The 22,906-nt window shown below is 43.4% G+C and overlaps 1 protein-coding gene across 1 annotated transcript in view; it reads left to right on the top strand.

The window, feature by feature from the left end:
* TMEM47 (transmembrane protein 47) overlaps positions 1 to 22,906 on the top strand; it is a 187,773-nt gene that overhangs the window by 122,826 nt on the left and 42,041 nt on the right. The window lies entirely within an intron of this gene.

Here is a 22,906-nt window from a genome sequence, read left to right as displayed (position 1 = left end):
CATGTACAGGTGTGAAGTGCCGCCATTCAGGATGTTTTTTCCGTTTTATATCAACGTGGAAGGTTTTTCACATACAAGCACTAATGCACTGCACCTGAACCATCCCATGTGCAAGGGGTCTTATAGGTAGGCCTTACTCTAAAGCTTTCTAGTTCAGAAAACTGCTAAGGACAGCTATACACTGTTCAAATCTCGGCCAGTTCAGCAGGAACCGGCCAAGATTCGAACCATTAGTGGGCAGGCTGAATGTACCAAAACGATCGATTGATCAACTTGGGTACAACCAACCTGCCAAATTTGCTCGCAATTATCGGTAGCAGCTGCTAGCGCCCGCTCCCACCCCCCATAACCCTCCCACAGGGAGAACACAATTGCTGATTTCCCTATAAGCACTGTCTATGTTGATGGGGGAATTGTGTAAATTTCTGTCCTGCAACCTATTGTTGCAGGACAGAAATTTGCACCATGTATGGCCAGCCTAAGTCTAAGTGCATTTTACTCTTCTGCATCTGAAGTGCATTTTAGGTAGGGATAAGAAAATGGTTTCCTCAAAATTTTTACATTAACAGAACATACAGTATTTGTGGATGGATATCTTTTTTGGGTAAATTAAATTTTGGTGATAACTGTGTATGCGATGTGTGAATCCCCTTTGCCAATTTCTGTCTGGGAAATAGTTTGATTTTTCTATTTTTTATTTAAAAATATACATACACAAAACAAACATACAAGGGTCAACATAAATATAACTAACATTTAAACAAGGTGTGTGTGTGTGTGTGCGTGTGTGTGTGTGTGTGTGTGTGTGTGTGGTTATAACTCAAAAGGAGTGGTGACATTGTAAAAAGAATATGGGAAATTAACTATTTTTAACAATGGCAAAAGTCAGAAAGAGGATGACAGCCATATTGGTAAATTACAAACTATAAATCAGAGGTACAATTTGTCAGTGCAATAAATTCCTTATATCAACCACAAATTCCACATTTTAGCCCACCAAGCATTGCTCCTTACTAAACCTATCCCCCATGGAGCAAATATACTGTATATGCTATCTTTTCTTTTTCAATCTCTCCTCCAAGTTATTGTACAGTCTAATGGAGTAATGTAAATGTTTTTCCTTTGATTTCTGCTATCTGATGATAGAATGCCTGCAACTCCACAGGGCACAGTGTCTTTCTTTTCCCTCCTTTCCCTTGGGTTTCTCTGTACTAACACTGACAAAATTATTTGTGGCAGGCTAGGGGTTGCAGATGGCTGTATCCTGCTCATATACAGGCTTTGAGGTTGGTTTACTAAAGGCAAATCCACTTTGCACTACAAGTGCATTGCAAGTGCACTTGACAGTGCAGTCGCTTTAAATCTAAGGGGGTGATCTGAAATGAGGGGAAGCTCTGCTGATTTTAGCATCCAATCATGTACAAGCAAAAATGCTGTTTTTTATTTTCCTTGTATGTCCCCCTCAGATCTACAGCGACTGCACTTCCAAGTGCACTTGCAGTGCAAACTGGATTTGCCTTTAGTAAATAAACCCCTTTGACTCTGTACAGCAGGGATATGCAATTAGCGGACCTCCAGCTATTGCTATGAGGCATAGCAAGACTCTGACAGCCACAAGCATGACACCCAGATGCAGAGGCATGATGGGACTTGTAGTTTTGCAACAGCTGGAGGTCTGCTAATTGCATATCCCTGATGTAGAGTATACCTTTAGCATAAAAGAGGATTCTACTTCTCAAGTACTGCAAAGCAATATGTGAATGGAAGATTTGACACGTGCTTTATCAGAGACATGAGTGCTCTGCCCTCAGCTAGGCAAAGCAGTGGCAACCTCTTTGGTATGGCCTACTCAGCAGTGCTAAAAAAAAAACCTGGAAGCCAAGTACCTTTAATCCTTACTTGCCTAAGATGTGTCTTGGCTAATGCAGCCCTCATGCAATTTGTATATAGATACTCAACTTTACCTTACAGACATCAATAGCATCAACGAATACAAGAAATATTTGCAATAAATGAGAATGGCTCCAGATTTGTTTCCTGTGATCTGTAAACTCTGGAAGCACTGCAAGCAAAATGCAATGCTGCCACAGTTGCACATACCTCCCAACATTCTGAGGTGGAAATGAGGGACACCTACTAACAAATGTATGTAGGCATAGGACACATCCCCTGTCACACCCCCCCTTAAAGGAGAATTAACCAAGAAAAGGTTCATTAAATCCACAAAAACTTTTTTTTTACCACTACTATTCCTTTATATTGGCTTTTAAAATTTACAAATGCAGCCATTTAGAATTTGGATGAAAGGTTTAGCACTGGTAAACACTTTTTGAAAGATAAAAAGTGCATTCTATATACAACTATATAGATCAGACCCAAATGAGGGACAAATGAAGAGGAAGGAGGGATGGAGGGACATTTCTCCAAATCAGGGACAGTCCCTCGAAATCAGGGACAGTTGGAAGCTATGCAGTTGCACCTGAAAAGATTGGCAGATTAGTTGCTTTTAGAACCATGGAGCCTGCTTAATGTATTATTATTGCAGACAAAGCAGCTCAAACCCAGATCCTGCTGCATTGTGCATTTAATTGCACGTGGTTGAGTATTGATGCCTGGAAAGTGCAGTGTTTAGTAAGCAGAGCCTTTCTGTATGAGCTCTAAATGCGATGCTTAAAAATGAGTGATGTGTTATTTAGTTGTATATAACCCATTCAAACGGATTATGGGAAAAATAAAGAAATTGCTTATGACCAAAATGCTATGAACTATATTTTTCCATGGTGTTAGAACTAGAGGCAAACAAATGTAAGGCAATTTCAATTTTTGTTAGAATCAGCCTCATATAACCCAGCCCTGTAAAAAAAAAGAAATGCTGCCGCTCACCATCTGCATTTTGTGAGGTTTCATATACATGTCTCTTGAAAATGACTTTGCTATAGCTGACAGCATTTCTCATTTTATATTCACATATTTTCTGCTTTTGTTGTTCCTCCTTCAACCACTTGAGACAGAAAAATGAATTTGTAAGTGTGAGCCCTTGAAGCAACAATGCCTGGAAAAACTGCAGCTAAAAATAGCTCTTTGCTAACTCACAAAGAGCATCTCTTCTCTTTCATAGTCGGTAGCAGGATATTCCATGTATTAATGGCACTTACCTGGACTGTGTTGCCTGGACAACAGACACTGAATTGTGCACTAAACCATTTCCTACTGAAGCATCAAGTAATACTTATCCGCTAAGAGGCAAGCACACACAATTTCCATATTTGTCAAAGATGCTCATATATAGGAATGTCATGTAGGAATGCCATTATGGTATAGTACCCAGCAATACGGGTTTGATCAGTTTTGGGTCCTAACCATAAACATCATTTTCACTTTATATATCCCGATCAAAGTAAAACAGGCCATCCCAGAATCCCATCTGCTTACATACAACCGCTAACTTTCTTTTCAGATTCAGATGCATTTAGAAGCTGTCTAGGAAATCTAAGCCTAACATATTCATATTTGATGTCTAATAGTAGTTCTAGGAAATATTTTAAAGCAAATATAAAACCAAAAAATGATACGCAATATGCTTCAGCTTACCAGTCTTTAGATATGGGGAGTTATTTACTAAAGCCAAATCCACTTTGCACTTGCAGTGCACTTGGAAGTGCAGTCGCTATAGATACGAGGGGGACATGTAAGGAAGATAAAAAACAGCATTTTAGCTTCCACTTGATTGGATGATAAAATCAGCAGAGCTTCCCCTCATTTCAGATTGTCCCCTCAGATTTACAGCGACTGCACTTCCAAGTGCACTTGCAGTGCAAAGTAGATTTGCCTTTCGTAAATAACCCCCATGGCATCATAAGGTTACAATGCTCATTCACCATTCTGTGCCTATAAAGGAATGCTGTTGTCACTCTAGGAAAGAACATGTATTCAGATTACAGAACACCACCATCTTTCCTCTTCATCATGAGGGAGATGCAAGAGGGCACAGCTCAGAAGATATCTGTCAAGATCAACAGGTGTTTTTTTACTTGAAGAGTAGATTTAACAAAACACTTTTAATGGTATTTTTATCAGACCAAAAAGGAACAAACAGGAGCAGATCATTCTTATGCTTTACATATACACCCTGGGGGTTATTTACGAAAGGCAAATCCACTTTGCACTACAAGTACACTACAAGTGCACTTGAAAGTGCACTGAAAGTGCACTTGGAAGTGTAGTCGCTCTAAATCTAAGGGGTAGATCTGAAATGAGTGGAAGCTCTGCTGATTCTATCATCTAAACATGTGCAAGCTAAAATGCTGTTTTTTATTTTTCTTTCCTTTTCCCCCTCGGATCTACCGAGACTTTACTTCCAAGTGCACTTTCAGTGCACTTGTAGTGCAAAGCCTTTAGTAAATAACCCCCTATATTACCAGAAGTTTGGGGACGCCTGCCTTTACACACACATGAATTTAATGGCATTCCAGTCTTAGTCCGTAAGTTTCAATATTGAGACAGCCCACTCTTTGCAGCTATGGTTTCAACTCATCTGGGAAGGCTGTCCACAAGTTTTAGGGGTGTTTCTATGGGAATGTCTGACCATTCTTCCAGAAGCACATTTGTAAGGTTAGGCACTGATGTGGACAAGAAGGCCTGGCTTGCAGTCTGCACTCTAATTCATCCCAAAGGTGTTCCATCAGGTTGAGGTCAGGACTCTGTGCAGGCCAGTCATGTTCCTCCACACCAAACTCGCTTATCCATGTCTTTATGGACCTTGCTTTTTGCCCACTATCCCACTATTTAACTAATACAATTATAATTGGCCAATTATTAAAAGCCCAACCATGGCAGCTACAGGTAGGTTGTGTTATCACCCCCCCTCCAAAAAAGGGGGGAACAAAATTGTGCAATTCAAAATGTTCACAGCTATGTATACCCCAGTGGGGCGGGGGGAGGGGGGGGGCACAGTCTAGGTGAACTAGGTCAAAAAATTAAAGCCTCTCCTCCATATTGATCTTCAAGATTAGATAATTATAAGTAACTGAATGTTATTCAGAATTCCTGGAAAGATCCTTTGGTAGGATGTATTCCGAAACCAACATGTGGATGGATGTCATTCAAAGTTCATTAAGGGATCCTCCAATGGAATATAGAGTAAGACCATCCCAAATATGTGTTGATGGGTCACTACTTGTGGCTGAATAGCATTTAAAGTCCGTGAGGGTGTCCTTTAATGAAATGTGTTGTAGGACCAACCCCCATATAAGCAGCTGGGAGCAAGAGTGAATTATGGCACATATATAAAGCATAACTGGAAAAATCCCCAGGGAGTGTGCCCATATCATCACGTATAGCCTTCATATAGCTTGTAGCATGGCATCCTATACCCTCCCTTTGTTGGCAACTAGATCCACATAAGAAAGTTCATTTAACTGTGTAGTATGTAGCTCATAATTGCCCAGTGTGGTAGCCATCAATTTTGATTAGGAAACATTTCCAAGCCATATAACACTCAAATACTCAAGTAGTACTTAGCCATCTATGTGGGCCTTGGAAAGTCCAAGTTGTTCTTATAGCGAGTGATGGTCTATAAGTCCATATCCAGAGGAGCCATGGTCACTTCAATGGATAGAGGAGATAGGGGAGGAGGTATCCCAAAAGCTGTTATCATGGAAGAAAGGCTGAAAGCCTGCCTGGTTTCGCTCATATCTTTCGTCACTCCAGCTGCTTCAGAGGCAAATGTCACCTATGCATATGAGAAATGTTTGTAAATGTGCTTAAAATGTCTGCCATTGGCGCCAAAATGGCAAATAACAATATAATTTAAGTAAACGTCCATTGCTTACAAAACATCACAACGCACTCGTAGTGACATCACTGCACATGCACAGTGAATATGGCGGCAGATATAATGCCCAAGAGACTCTAGGAGACAGAATAACCATAACTGTGTCCCAATTCCAACACAAAACATGTAAAAAAGCAAAATAAGAAAAATATGTCAAGGTCTCCGGTGTTAATGGGGAGCAAGTGTGTTAAATTTGGTGTTATTGCTCTCACTCTCTCATACTGGTACTGATCTCTGAGGATCTGAAAAAAATAATTTTTGCTCTACATAAAGATGGCCTAGGCTATAAGAAGATTGCCAAGACCCTGAAACTGAGCTGCAACACGGTGCCAAGACCATACAACGTTTTAACAGGACAGGTTCCACTCAGAACAGGCCTCACCATGGTCGACCAAAGAAGTTGAGTGCACATGCTCAGCATAGAAATAGACCCATGAATGCTGCCAGCATTGCAGCAGAGGTTGAAGGGATGGGGGGTCAGCCTGTCAGTGCTCAGACCATACGCCGCATACTGCATCAAATTGGTCTGCATGGCTGTTGTCCCAGAAGGAAGCCTCTTCTAAAGATGATGCACAAGAAAGCCCACAAACAGTTTGTTGAAGACAAGCAGACTAAGGACATGGATTACTGGAACCATGTCCTGTGGTCTTCTGGGACCAAGATAAACCTATTTGGTTCAGATGGTTACAAGAGTGTTGCGGCAACCAGGTGAGGAGTATAAAGACAAATGTGTCTTGTCTACAGTCAAGCATGGTGCTGGGAGTGTCATATGCTGGGGATACATGAATGCTGCCAGCATTGGGGAGCTACAGTTCATTGAGGGAACCATGAATGCCAAAATATACCATGACATACTGAAGCCAAATATGATCCCCTCCCTTCGGGGAAAGGGCCGCAGGGCAGTATTCCAACATAATAATGACCCCAAACACACCTCCAAGATGACCACTGGGTAAAGGTGATGGACTGGCTGAGCATGTGTCCAAACCTAAGCCCTATTGAACTATCTGTGGGGCATCCTCAAACGGAGGGGTGGAGAAGTGCAAGGTCTCTAACATCCACCAGCTCTATGATGTCATCATGGAGAAGTGGAAGAGGACTCCAGTGGCAACCTGTAAAGCTCTGGTGAACTCCATGCCCAAGAGGGTTAAGGCAGTGCTGGAAAATAATGGTGGCCACACACAATATCGACACTTTGGGCCCAGTTTGGACATTTTCACTTAGGGGTGTACTCACTTTTGTTGCCATCGGTTTAGACATTAATGTCTGTGTGTTGAGTTATTTTGAGGGGACAGCAAATTTACACTGTTATACAAGCTGTACACTCACTACTTTACATTGTAGTAAAATGTCATTTCTTCAGTGTTGTCACATGAAAACATATAATAAAATATTTTCAAAAATGTGAGGGGTGTACTCACTTTTGTGAGATACTGTATATTAATGTATATATTTTGATTTACACATACGCATTTATTCACAATAGACTAATGCTAAATATGCACATTAATGCTTAAAATTCCTTCTATAGATTGTAGCATTTTGTTGACCTGCAACAAAAACTAAATCTTTATGATCGATCAGCACTACATGATGCTGTATGGTATGATTTTTATATTCTAAGGAGGAAGGAGAAGGCCAAGGAGACAGACAGCCAACCATAAATGATAATATTGCTTTACCACTGCATCTATAAAAGCACTACACAAGGCTAATTAAGCTTTATTTTAGCACAAGATGTGTTCTTAAAAGTAGATGGTTTAGGCTGCTTCCTACCAAAAAGAAGCAGACATTAAAAGTAGGCCATATGCTAACTTATAAAATCATGCTTTTCAAAGAGAAAAAAAATCATGATCAATAGCCTACTAATTTTAAATTTCACATAATCATTTATCGTTCATTTAAAATATTTCTAATACCATTTGCATAAAAGTAAGACTCCTGTTATTACTATTTACTGCTAGATTGCAATTCATTAGGTACATACATCTAGCAGGGTGACACAGTGGTGTAGAGGGTAGCACTTTCGCTTAGCAGTAAAAAGGGTTTGCTGGTTCAGATCCCTAACACGGCACTACCTGCCTGGAGTTTGCATGTTCTCCCTGTGCCTGCATGGGTTTCCTCCAGGTACTCGGGTTTCCTCCCACACTCCAAAGACATTCTGGTAGGTTAATTGGCTTCTGTCTAAATTGGCTCTAGTATGTATGAATGTGAGTTAGGGACCTTAGATTGTAAGCTCCTTGAGTGTAGGGACTGATGTGAATGTACAATGTATATGTAAAGCGCTGCCTAAATTGACAGCACTATGTAAGTATCTGAAATAATAATAATAGTATTATGTAAAAAATTCCCTTGCCTTAAGAACAGACTGAATTCATTGTGGCATGGATTCAGCAAGGGGGATGGAAATGCTCCTTAGGGACTTTGGTCTATGCTGACTTGACAGCATTATGTAGTTTCTTCAGATTGTCAGTGATTCATTCATACTTTAAACCTTCCATGCCACGTCATCCAAATGTAACCTGTTGGATTAAACACTGATACCTGGACTGTGTAGGCCCTTTGGATCACACTGAAATCTTAGTCACATTTGTGGAATTGGACTGAAATTATGTGTGCTTTTTGAAAGGGCACATCATTCTACTAAGCATAACCTCTGAAAAATAGATTGACTTTGACTCTGAAAAGGTACATATGGGCAGCAGCAACACTTAGGTAGACTGTAGTATTCAAATGATGCTCAGTTAGTATTAAGGGCCTATGAGAACATTGTTGCATTGATACACCAACACCAACACCTGTTACATTCACACTATACAACATGGCTTCATGAATTATGTTGTGTATATTTGATTCTAAAGCCTCCTACATGCGATCAGATTTTCTGCTGGGAAATGTATGATGACAGGCTGTTGGTGGAAAATCCAACTGTTTGTATGCTCCATCCGACAATTGTCGGATTTTCCGCGGATAAATGTTTGATGGCAGGCTTTAAAATTTTCCACGGACAAATGTCTGTTGTCGGATTTTCCAAGCGTATGTACACAAGTCCATTGGACAAAAGACTAAAGTATAAACATGCGTGCTTGGAAGCAAGGATGAGCCAGAAGCAGTAGCGTTCGTAATGGAGAATTTACATTCGTAACATGGCAAATTATAAAATCTCGAAATGCAGCGCACATTCTCTTCTTCTTTAATCGGATAATAATGAAGTTGCTTTGCTGGTAAAACTGATGGAGTTATTGCAAACAAATTTTCAAAGGCTTTTTTATTCTAGTGATATCAAGAATAATATTATTATGCTTGTTATTTTTTTTTGTGCAAGTTACCCAAACACCATTATCCCATAGTTTTTAATATCAAAGATACAACTATGTTGGTGTCCCTTGTTAATCTTACATTGTATTTTTTAAATTGTAACTGCCTACTCCCAAACTGTCATTTGAAGTAAAACACATTGCCAAATATTATTCTCCACAATTTTTTTATTGTGCATTAAAAAAAGAAAACAAATAAAATTAGACATGCTATCTGCCAATAGAACTTAACTAAAAAGTGCATTGTATGCATCCAAAAATATAGAAAATATACCAAATCAAATCATTATTTGACCAAAAAACAAAATAAAATCCTCAAGCATGTGTCCTGCTTCTTAATATAGGGGGTCAACAATGCCAAGAGTTGGTGAAAGCAGGGGTCTGTCATCCAGAGATAATTCTGAAAATCATCTGGATTATTCTCCTGGAGCTCCCGCAGCAAAGGCATATGACATAATTGGTCACGATTAATAAAGCAACCAATTTTTGGTCCAAGAAATCCTCCTGTTCCTGGACTGGACTTGGGTCAAAGCAATAACTCCAAGGTCAATAATAAATAACACGTTATCTCCTCCGATTTCGCAACATGGCTGGTTGACCAACAACCATTCAGAAACAAACTGAAAAGCGCAAAATGAAAAGCGCAAACTGAAAAGCGTAAAATGAAAGGCGCAAAATGAGAAGCGTGAAATGAAAAGCTTGAATCAACACTCACCAAACATCTACAAACACGAAATTAGCAGATGGAGCCCAAAGGGTGGAGCTAAGAGCTGAAAAACCACGTAGTACGTCACTACATTCATGTTTGTTGGCCAACAGTTGTGTGCTGTTTGCATGCAAGACAAGTATGGGGCCAACGCCCTTTGGACAAAAGTCCGAGGTTTTGTCTGCGGAAAATCTGATTGTGTGTACGAGGCTTAACCCTACTATTTGCTTAGCCAAGCAGAAAACATAAATTGACCAGGTAATGTTTTTTTAAGTCTTCAGTAGCCGGTTTTGCTCATCCCAAGTTCACATTAAAACTATTTTTATGATCTTAGTTGATTTAGTAGAATCTGCTATGAACTTGTATATATTGCCATCCCTACCTCATAGAATTTGGTTATCCACAGATACAGAAGCACAGCTTATATTCTTTCAATTTAGCAGAAATGTACTGTGTCCTTTCTGGCTAAAATAGGTTTTTGTCTACCCTGTACCAGGAACGGACTGACAACTCATGGGCCCCCCGGGCAATATAAGATTATGGGGCCCCCAGGCTTACAGGTGGCTGCCATGCCAGGAGTAAGTAACAAACAAAACAACATATGGAGTACAGCCAGTCAGGATGAGTGCCACGCTCACATCAGAGTCCTCCCTTAGGCCAAAGTCCCAACATTCTCCCTATACATCACAGTCCGCAGAGTCCTACCTTATGGTAGAGCCCCCCCAGTGTGTCACCTTCTATCAGTGTCCCCTTACACACACCTTTGCACCTTAGTGCTTGATGTTGCAGGCAGCTGGCAGGAAAAGGCCTTTAAATTAGAAAAAAAAATTCACTTGTTTCAGGCTCTGAACTGCTCAAGTGAGTCATAGAGCTAGTGGAATAGTGAACTGCTGTGGTTGGCCTCAGATCTGGCAGTGGGGTGTGTGAATAAAAGCCATGCTTGATGTGTGCCATATCACCGCACAGGCAAGCACCCAGACCTGCCCTGCTGCCTGATCTGAGGCCGGGGTCAGCAGTTCACCATTCAGCTGCCTCTGAATGGCAACAAGTGGATTTTTCATGGGCATAGGATTGTTTCTACTTCTGTTTAGTGGCAGTAGGCCCAAATGAAACATACAGTATACATACACACTCAGTATACATACACATAGACACACACACATGTTATACATATATACATATAGACACCAGTGGTGGCTGGTGCTCAAAATTTTTGGGGGGTGCAAACAAACGGAAAAAAACATCAATTGCAGCCACTGTGCCTATCAAATGCAGCTACTGTGCCAGTCAATTGCTGCCACTGTGCCCATCAAGAGCAGCCACTGTGCCCATCAAACACAGCCACTGTGCCATTAAACGCAGCCACTGTGCCATCAAACGCAGCCACTGTACCCATAAATTGCCACCACTGTACCCATAAATTGCCGCCACTGTACCCATCAAACGCAGCTACTGTGCCTATCAATTGCTGCCACTGTGCCCATCAAGCGCAGCCACTGTGCCCATCAAGTGCAGCCACTGTGCCATCAAACGCAGCCACTGTAAACATAAATTGCCATCACTGTGCCCATCAAACGCAGCCACTGTACCATCAAATGCAGCCACTATACCCATAAATTTCCGCCACTATGCCCATCAAACGCAGCCACTGTGCCCATCAATTGCTGTCAGTATGCCCATCAATTGCTGCTACTGTGCCCATCAATTGCTGCTAGTGTGCCCATCAATTGCTGCCAGTGTGCCCATCAATTGCTGCTACTGTGCCCCATCAAATGCTGCCATTGTACCCATCAATTGCCACTACTGTGCCCCATAAAATGCTGCCAGTGTGCCCATCAATTGCCGCTACTGTGCCCTATCAAATGCTGCCAGTGTGCACATCAATTGCCGCTACTGTGCCCCATCAAATGCTGCCAGTGTGCATTGCCCGGCACTTACCTGTCTCACAGCGGGACAGCGGAGGTGTCCTGCGCGCTCCTCAATGTCTTCTTCCATCCTCGCTATCAGGCATCCAATCACAGCACCTGACGCTTCAGCCAATCAGGTGACGGGTAACAGACCCGAGCACCTAATTGGCTGAGAGGCGGTTCAGTGTTAGCAAAGTGAATTCCTTAGCTTTGCTAACACACAGCTGAGTGAACAGCGAACGCCCAGCATGGCGCCCGCTGTTCACCTTTTTGGGCACCTATTAGAGCCTACGGCTCTAATCAGGTGCTTCCCAAAAACACCCCCACCACTGTAATTCAGGTGCTTGGCGCCCGAAAAGGGGCCGGGCACCTTAATAGGAGGTGTCATTGGCGACCATAGATAGATTCATGCAATGCATGAATCTATCTATGGTGACAGAGAGGTGCCAGGAGAGAGGGGGCAGTGCCCATGCGCCCCTTATGGACGCACCACCACTGATAGACACACAGTATACATATACACATAGACATAGACACACAGTATACATATATACACATAGACACACAGTATACATATATATACACAGCACTTTTCACCCAAAAATCAGCCTAAAAGAAACACACTGCTGCCCCATCTCCTTGCATGCTGGGACTTGTAGTGCCCCAGCAGCTCACAGACACTTTAGGTGGTAATGTAGGAGAGGGAGGGACTGTGTCTGTGTATTGGTGGGCAGGTAATGAGTAGGCAGGGTAGCAGAGATTGGGGGAGAAGTTCAGAACATCCTTCCTCCAGAAGCATGGCACTTCTCACACAGAAAATCTATCTAACAGCAAAAATGCAATCAGTTCAGCTCAGCAAGCTTACCTTCCAGCAGGTTGCAGTCCTTCCCACACTGCAGGCTTTGTCCCCTCCTCCCTCTCCTCTCCTCCAGCAGTCGGCAATGTCCTGCTCTGAAATCAAATTAGCCGCGGTGAGGAAGGGGGCGTGTACACTGTGTGTACACATAGTGTTCCCCTCATTTTTTTTACAGCAAAATTATGTCAGCAAGGGGCATTTCAGGGACAGATGTAAAAAAACACAGATTTTTACATACTGTCCCTGCTTTTACTGAGGCTGGCCATCCTGATGGGGCCCCCTAGTAGCATGGGGCCCACGGTCGGTGCCCGAGTGCCCGAATGGTCAGTCCGCCCCTGCCCTGTACTCATAAAAAGATAGAGAGTCAATTATTTGCCTAAAGGACTTACTTGCCTAAAGTGTAACTGCACCTTCAGTTGTCATTGATCCTCTATTTCTACTTACCTTGGGCAGTTTACAGCCGTTTATTTATATAAGGTTTTATTATTTTCACTTATAAATTGATAAGAAGTGCCTATGGGTAGCATGGTGTTTTTATAAGTCATTTCTACATGTAAAGCCTTAAGTGCATCTTTCCTTCTAAACAAAACAAGCTCCTTTTTGACTTTTTGTGGTGACCTGAAGTAAAGAACATACAGTATCTTTGCATATATTAATACATTAAGCTAAGTAAATATTTTCTTTTAACTGAGGCCCCCGAGCATCCTTATTTATTTAGTTCTTACAATTATACTTCATTTATTTATTGTCTTTTGTTCACAACTTGTGGCTATATTACTGCTGAAAATATTCAATAACAGTTGTCAGTTATTACACTGTGAAAAGATTTTAAATGTTTTTGGTCATAATTATTTTCTTTTACCCAGTCAGCTGAAAAATACTTGGTGGATAGTTATTCCAAGTTTGTGTTAAGTGAAACAATCCAAGTTTATGTTAAGTGGGAAGCCAGTTATTCAATATTTGGGGCTGAGGGCCATCCACAAAATAGGCTCTGTCAACCATATCCCCAACATGTTTGGGGGCAGATGAGCTTCCTGGTAAGCCAGTATCTTGTTAAGTTCTTTGCTTGTCCTGAGGCAGGCCAGGAAAGTCTGTGTGCATTTCCGCCGGTCATATAATGCCAGTGCTCGGCTGACGGACCTCCAAAAGGAGTTTAACCTGCCCAAGAACCGCCTAATCTGTGACATGCCCACCAGGTGGAACTCAACGTTGGCCATGCTGCAGCGGCTGCACATGCAGCAGAGGGAAGAACCGCTGCACCACCAAGTTAAGGACGTGAGCCAAACAGGGCACATGGGTCATTTGTCCCTGTCGGAGGGCAGAGAGGAGGTTGGTGCCATTGTCGCAAACCACCATTCCTGCCTTAAGTTGGCGTGGCGTCAACCACCTCTGAACCTGCCCCTGCAGAGCTGACAGAACCTCTGCCCCAGTGTGGCTCCTGTCCCCCAAGCACACCAGCTCAAGCACCGCATGGCATCTTTTGGCCTGCGTACTTGCGTAGCCCCCTGAACGACTACGGAGCACCGCTGGTTCCGAGGAAGAGGCCATGGAGGAAGAAGAAGAGGAGGGGGTGGAGGAGAGAGGTGTGTCACAATCATTAGCATTTTGGAGGCGTGGTGGCGGAACAACCTCCAACACTACTGCACCTTGTCCTGCATCCTTCCCAGCTGCCAGCAGAGTCACCCAATGCGCCGTGAAACTTAGGTAACGTCCCTGTCCATGCCTGCTGGACCATGAGTCAGCGGTAATATGCACCTTACCGCTGACCGCCCTGTCCAGCGAGGCATGGACATTGCCTTCCACATGCTGGTAGAGAGCCGGAATCGCCTTCCATGAGAAAAAGTGGCGTTTGGGTACCTGCCACTGAGGAACCGCACATTCCACAAACTCACGGAAGGGGGCAGAGTCTACCAACTGAAAAGGCAGCAGTTGAAGTGCTAGCAATTTTGCCAAGCTAGCATTCAACCGCTGGGCATGTGGATGGCTGGGAGCAAACTTCTTTCGGCGGTACAGCAGCTGGGGCAGGGAAATTTGCCTGGTACAATCTGATGTCGGTGTACCAAAATCAGATTGCCCACAAGTACTTGGCTGTGACACACCTAATTCTACACCTTCATTCCTCTCAGTGCAGGTCTCAGAGAGGACTGAAGGTCTAGTGGGGTTGGAAATCTCAGCTGATGAGGAGCAAGGAGAGGTCCTTTGTTCTTTGGTGTGGGTCTTTTAGATACGCTTGCCAACGAACTGCATGGCAGGTCAACATATGTCTGGTCAAGCATGTGGTACCCAAGCGGGAGATGTTTTGGCCACGCGAGATACGCTTGAGACATATGTTGCAAATAGCAGCGGTGCGATCTGATGCACTCGTCTCAAAAAAGGCCCACACCAAAGAACTTTTTGAATAACGCGCAGAGACTGCAGTGCCCTGCACATGTGGAGCTTTGGGGTGTGATGCAGTCAATGTGCTGCCCTTAGGCTGGCCCCTGGAGGGCATCCTGCCTCGTTGGTGATGTGCCGCCTCCTCCTCCTCCTCCTCTCTCCTATCAGGCACCCACGTTGAGTCAGTGACCTCATCATCCCCTCCCTCCTCATCACTGGAGCAAACCTGGCAGTATGCTGCAGCAGGGGGAGCATGACTGCCAGATTGCTGTCCTTCTTGGGCACCCCCTCTGTCCGTGCTCATGTTACTGCCTTCATCGAGCTCAGTATCATCATCAGAGCCTTCCAAACGCTGGGCATCCTCCTGGAGCATGTACCCAACACTGTGGTCAAACAGTTCGAGGGACTCCTTAGGAGGACATGGTGGGGCTAGGGAAGGAGTCACTGATGACATTGAGCCGAGGGAAGAGGCTGCTGCTTTGCCAGACAAAGTACCCTGAGCATGGGTGAGAGAGGTTGAGGAGGATGAGGACGGCTTGGTCATCCACTCAACCAAGTCTTCCGCATGTTGCGGCTCAACATGGCCAGTTGCCGAAAAAAAGGCCAAGCGTGTCCCATGGCCACGTGCTGATGAGGATGCACCGTCTCCACGACCAGCACTAGACACAGAGCCTGCTTGCCCTCTCTTATTGGCTTGTGACTGTCTGCCTCTCCTTCTTGGCCTTCCAGACATACTAATGGCCTGTAGCTGCACTAAGCTGGGATATATATATATATATATATATATATATATATATATATATATATATATGTACTGATACTGCAGCTAGCAAAATCAACTGCCTGCCTGTAGTATGAGAACACCACCAACCTTCTACAGGTAGCTTTAGCTGAACACTGTGAGCAGGACGCACCCCACTAACTTGTAGGTTTAGCAGAACACTGTGAGCAGGACGCACTGCACTAACTGTAAATAGTCTAGCTGCCTGACTGTGGTACTAATAGGATCAAAAGAACACCAGCAATTTTCTTCAGGTAGCTGTATTTACTGTAACAAGACAAGCCTGCCTGTCAGTAAGAAGATAACAGAAACGGATCTAGCTGAACACTTTGAGCAGGACACACCCCACTAGCTTGTAGGTTTAGCTGAACACTGTGAGGTGGATGCACCCCACTAACTTGTAGGTTTAGCTGAACACTGTGAGCAGGACGCACCCCACTAACTTGTAGGTTTAGCAGAACACTGTGAGCAGGACGCACTGCACTAACTGTAAATAGTCTAGCTGCCTGACTGTGGTACTAATAGGATCAAAAGAACACAAGCAATTTTCTTCAGGTAGCTGTATTTACTGTAACAAGACAAGCCTGCCTGTCAGTAAGAAGATAACAGAAACAAATCTAGCTGAACACTGTGAGCAGGACGCACCCCACTAGCTTGTAGGTTTAGCTGAACACTGTGAGGTGGACGCACCCCACTAACTTGTAGGTTTAGCTGAACACTGTGAGCAGGACGCACCCCACTAACTTGTAGGTTTAGCAGAACACTGTGAGCAGGACGCACTGCACTAACTGTAAATAGTCTAGCTGCCTGACTGTGGTACTAATAGGATCAAAAGAACACAAGCAATTTTCTTCAGGTAGCTGTATTTACTGTAATAAGACAAGCCTGCCTGTCAGTAAGAAGATAACAGAAACGGATCTAGCTGAACACTGTGAGCAGGACGCACCCCACTAACTTGTAGGTTTAGCAGAACACTGTGAGCAGGACGCTCTGCACTAAATGTAAATAGTCTAGCTGCCTGACTGTGGTACTAATAGGATCAAAAGAACACCAGTAATTTTCTTCAGGTAGCTTTATATACTGTAACAAGACAAACCTGCCTGTCAGTAAGAAGAGAACAGGAACGGATCTAGCTGAACACTGTGAGCAGGACGCACTGCACTAAATGTAAATAGTCTAGCTGCCTGACTGTGGTACTAATAGGATCAAAAGAACACCAGTAATTTTCTTCAAAATACTGTAACAAGACAAGCCTGCCTGTCAGTAAGAAGATAACAGGAACGGATCTAGCTGAACACTGTGAGCAGGACGCACTGCACTAAATGTAAATAGTCTAGCTGCCTGACTGTGGTACTAATAGGATCAAAAGAACACCAGTAATTTTCTTCAAAATACTGTAACAAGACAAGCCTGCCTGTCAGTAAGAAGATAACAGGAACGGATCTAGCTGAACACTGTGAGCAGGACGCACTGCACTAAATGTAAATAGTCTAGAAGATAACAGGAACGGATCTAGCTAAACTGAATACAGTGTATATATATATATATATATATGCAACACCTGGGATGCATATATATAGACAATACACTTTAAGTGCAGCTAACTGACTGACTGTCCTGCCTAATCTAGCTAACTCAAATGAAATGACACTGTCTCTCTCTCTCTCTATTTCTCAGCACACCGGAACACACTGCACAGGGCCGCCGTGCAGGCGGCCTTATATAGTGTGGGGCGTGTACTAAATCCCCTGAGCCATAATTCGCCAAAGCCTCCTTGGCTTTGGCCAATTACGGCTCTCTGTTAAGGCGGCGCTGTGATTGGCCAAGCATGCGGGTCATAGTGCATGCTTGGCCAATCATCAGCAAGCAATGCACTGCGATGCCGCAGTGAATTATGGGCCGTGACGCGCCACACGAATTTGGCGCGAACGGCCCATATCGTTCGCAATTCGACGAACGATCGAACAGCCAATGTTCGAGTCGAACATGGGTTCGACTCGAACACGAAGCTCATCCCTAGTGCTGAATAGGGATGAGCTTGATGCTTCGAATCGAACGTAAGTTCGACTTGAACATTGGGTGTTCGCCCGTTCACTGAAAAATATTATGGGGAATTTGCAGGAAATTCGAGCACTGCAGAACGCCCCATAATGCACTGTGAATTTGCAGTGAATTGCTGTATGATGATTGGCCAAAGCATGCACCTGACTTGCATGCTTTGGCCAATCACAGTGCATTCTGCTGAGAGAGCCATAATTGGCCAAAGGCAGGATGCCTTTGGCCAATCATGGCTCAGAGGGGCTAAGTCCATGCCCCACACTATATAAGGCTGCTTACATAGCGGCCGTTTATAGTGTGTGGATGAGATAAATTAAGCTAGATTAGGCAGGCAGGTTTGTTAGTGGCTGTGTATTTAATATATATATAAATATATATATATATATATACTGTATATATATATATATATATATATATATATATATATATATATATATATATACTCTGCATTTAGAATTGATACAGACTTGATATTCGGAGTATACTCTATATTCAGTCAATGCAGGCAGTGTAGTTTATATAACACAGTGTATTGAAGTGGTTAAGGGGAACCCTGTGCCAAAATATTTTTTAAAATGGCGTGGGGGCCCCCAAAATCCACACCAGCCCCTTCAGGTCTGGTATGAATTTTAAGGGGAATCCGGTGCCAAAATAAAAAAATAGCATGGGGTCCCCCCTAAAATCCATAACAGGCCCTTTAGGTTTGGTGTGGATTTTAAGGGGAACCACGAGCCAATTTTTTTTTTTTTAAATGGCATGGGGTCCCCCAAAATCCATACCAGACCCTTATCTGAGCAAGCAACCTGGCAGGCCACAGGAAAAGGGGGGGTGAGAGAGCAGTGACCCCGCCCTCCTCTGACACACAGGGACTTCACAGAGACTTCCCTGTGGCTTTCCCGTGTTGTCAGGGGGGCGGGGTCACCCGGTTATGTAAACGGGTGACCCTGCCCCCTCTGACAACACGGGGAAAGCCACAGGGAAGTCCCCGTGAAGTCCCCATGCGTTATATAAGAAGTGTCAGAAGAACCAAAGCATCACATGGTGAAAGACTCCCGGAAGGGGGGGAAGGTCCAGAGGTAGAGATAGTCAGCGTGGAAGATATTGGGGGCATTAGTGGTAGGTTGACCAGAGCACAAAAACACAAGGTAAGTATAGTAGCAAGTCCTAGCTGCAATCTCGAAACACCCAATACGAGGACAATATGCGACCGGTCTAAACTATGTGGCATGTTCACCAATGCCAGGAGCATGGCGGACAAGATGGGTGAACTAGAGATACTGTTGTACGAGGGGGATTTGGATTTTGTGGGAATTTCAGAGATCTGGTTCAACAGCTCTCATGATTGGCTGGCAAACATTCAAGGGTATACCCTTTACCGCAAGGATAGAGAGGGTAAAAGAGGGGGAGGGGTATGCCTATATATCAAGAATAATGTACAGTGAATGTGAGAGGTGACATCACTGAGGGAGCTAGGGAGGAGGTGGAATCCTTATGGGTAGAGCTCCAAAGGGATGAAGCTAAGGGGAAAATAATACTGGGAGTATGCTATAGGCCCCCTAACCTCAGGGAGGAAGTGGAGACAGATCTCCTATCACAATTTGGATTAGCAGCAAGGATGGGAAGTGTTATCATAATGGGGGATTTTAATTATCCAGACATAGACTGGGTGGAGGGAACCGCGCATTCATTTAAGGCTCGCCAGTTCCTAGGACAATTTTATGGGTCAGATGGTAGACGCACCAACTAGAAATAATACATTACTGGATCTACTGATTACCAACAATACAGACCTGATCACGGATGTGGAAATACAGGGAAATTTAGGTAACAGTGATCACAGGTCAATTAGTTTCAGTATAAATCACACAAATAGGAAACCTAAAGGCAATACAAAGACACTGAATTTCAAAAGAGCCAACTTCCCTAAACTACAAACCTTGCTAAAAAGCATAGATTGGGATAAAATATTAGGAACAAAAAATACAGAGGAGAGATGTGTTTGCTTTAAGAGTATATTAAATAAGGGCATTAGCCAATGTATCCCATTTGGTAATAAATTTAAAAGAGCAAACAAAAGTCCTGGATGGCTTAACTCCAATGTAAAAATGCATATAAAAGCAAAGGAGAAGGCCTTCAAAAAATACAAGGTTGAAGGATCATCCTCAGCATTCAGACTTTATAAAGAATGCAACAAGAAATGTAAGGGTGCAATTAGGACGGCTAAGATAAAACATGAAAGACACATAGTGGAGGAGAGCAAAAAAAATCCCAAGAAATTCTTTAAGTATGTAAACAGTAAAAAAGGAAGGACAGACCATATTGGCCCCATAAAGAATGAGGAAGGACATCTGGTTACAAAGGATGGGGAGATGGCAAAGGTATTGAATTTATTCTTCTCCTCAGTGTTCACGAGTGAATCGGGAGGCTTCAGTAACCAAAACTGCAGTGTTTATCCTTATGACACAACACAGGAAGCACCTCCATGGTTAACAGAGGACAGAATTAAAATTAGACTTGAGAAACTTAACATTAATAAATCACCGGGACCAGATGGCTTGCATCCGAGGGTACTTAGGGAACTCAGTCAAGTAATTGCCAGACCGTTGTTCCTAATTTTTACAGACAGTCTACTGACTGGAATGGTACCAGCTGATTGGAAAAAAGCCAATGTAGCACCAATATTTAAAAAGGGCCCAAAATACATCCCTGGGAATTACAGATCAGTTAGCCTAACATCAATAGTATGTAAACTCTTGGAGGGGATGATAAAGGACTATATACAAGATTTTAGTAATGAGAATGGTATAATTAGCAGTAATCAGCATGGATTCATGAAGAATCATTCTTGCCAAACCAATCTACTAACCTTCTATGAGGAGGTGAGTTGTCATCTAGATAAAGGAAGGCCCGTAGACGTGGTATATCTGGATTTTGCAAAAGCATTTGACACAGTTCCCCATAAATGTTTACTATACAAAATAAGGTCCATTGGCATGGACCATAGGGTGAGTACATGGATTGAAAACTGGCTACAAGGGCGAGTTCAGAGGGTGGTGATAAATGGGGAGTACTCGGAATGGTCAGGGGTAGGTAGTGGGGTTCCCCAGGGTTCTGTGCTGGGACCAATCACATTTAATTTGTTCATAAATGACCTGGAGGATGGGCTAAACAGTTCAATCTCTGTATTTGCAGATGACACTAAGCTAAGCAGGGCAATAACTTCTCCGCAGGATGTGGAAACCTTGCAAAAAGATCTGAACAAATTAATGGGGTGGGCAACTACATGGCAGATGAGTTTCAATGTAGGAAAATGTAAAATAATGCATTTGGGTGGCAAAAATATGAATGCAATCTATACACTGGGGGGAGAACCTCTGGGGGAATCTAGGATGGAAAAGGACCCGGGGGTCCTAGTAGATGATAGGCTCAGCAATGGCATGCAATGCCAAGCTGCTGCTAACAAAGCAAACAGAATATTGGCATGCATTAAAAAGGGGATCAACTCCAGAGATAAAATGATAATTCTCCCACTCTACAAGACTCTGGTCTGGCCGCACCTAGAGTATGCTGTCCAGTTCTAGGCACCAGTCCTCAGGAAGGATGTGCTGGAAATGGCGCGAGTACAAAGAAGGGCAACAAAGCTAATAAAGGGTCTGGAGGATCTTAGTTATGAGGAAAGGTTGTGAGCACTGAACTTATTCTCTCTGGAGAAGAGACACTTGAGATGATATGATTTCAATATACAAATACCGTACTGGTGACCCTACAATATAAACAAAACTTTTTTGCAGAAGAGAGTTTAACAAGACTCATTGCCAAATTAGAAGAAAAGAGGTTTAACCTTAAAGAGGGTTCTTTAACCCTACGTAGAGGGTTCTTTACTGTAAAAGCGGCAAGGATGTGGAATTCCCTTCCACAGGCGGTGGTCTCAGAAGGGAGCATCGATAGCTTCAAGAAACTATTAGATAAGCACCTAAATGACCACAACACACAGGGATATACAATGTAATACAGACACATAATCACACATAGGTTGGACTTGATGGACTTGTGTCTTTCAACCTCGCCTACTATGTAACTATGTAACTCCCACTGAGGCGGATCGTGCGGACGGAGCGGAGAAGAAGCCGGAGGAAGATGCTGGAGGAGAAGAGCGGAGGAAGAAGAAGATGGAGAAGAAGAAGATGGAGGAAGAAGAAGAACACCGAAGGAAGACTAGAAGAAAGAAGATAGAAGAAGAAGAAATTAATAAAGAACTTGTCAAAAACTGTCTCTTGTGTTTTTTTAACCTTTTTGACACTTTTTTTGTGAAATGGTAGGGGTACATTTGTACCTTATTACCAATTCACACGGGGGGGCCGGGATCTGGGGGTCCCCTTGTTAAAGCCCCCCGCCCGCAGACCCCCACAACCACAGGGCAAGGGTTGTGGGGATGAGGCCCTTCTCCCCATCAACATGGAGACAAGGTGCTTTGGGGAGCTACCCCAAAGCACCCTCCCAATGTTGAGGGCATGTGGCCTGGAACGGTTCAGGGGGGTGCTCTCTCGTCCCCCCTCTTTTCCCCTCTTTCCCCTCTTCTCAGATAAGGGTCTGGTATGGATTTTTGGGGGACCCCACGCCATTTTTTTTTATTTTGGTGCGGGATTCCCCTTAAAATCCATACCAGACCCTTCAGGTCTGGTATGAATTTTGAGGGGGACCCCCACGCCATTTTTTTTTTCAATTTTGCCAAGGGGTTCCCCTTAATATCCATACCAGACCTGAAGGGCCTGGTATGGAATTTAGGGGAACCCCCACACATTTTTTTTTTTTAATTTTAGTTCGGGGTTCCCCTGTGGGGGAATTCCATGCTGCTTTTATCAATGAACTTTTATGTGTATTGCCGGACCGACAATTCATTATAGCCGGCGCTAGCGATAGTAGTTTTACAGTAGCTTTACAGTAGATAGTAGCGATAGTAGTTTTACATGACTTTTTTCCTTTAGAAATAAACGTTTGCTGTCAGACTGTTGTAAACACGGGAACCATGCGCCCCTTTACAGGCATACTATAGACACCCCCCAGGTAGTAAT

Source organism: Aquarana catesbeiana, linkage group LG02, assembly GCF_042186555.1.
Source record: "Aquarana catesbeiana isolate 2022-GZ linkage group LG02, ASM4218655v1, whole genome shotgun sequence".
Taxonomy (NCBI): domain Eukaryota; kingdom Metazoa; phylum Chordata; class Amphibia; order Anura; family Ranidae; genus Aquarana; species Aquarana catesbeiana.
This window is presented reverse-complemented; position numbering and strand designations above follow the sequence as displayed.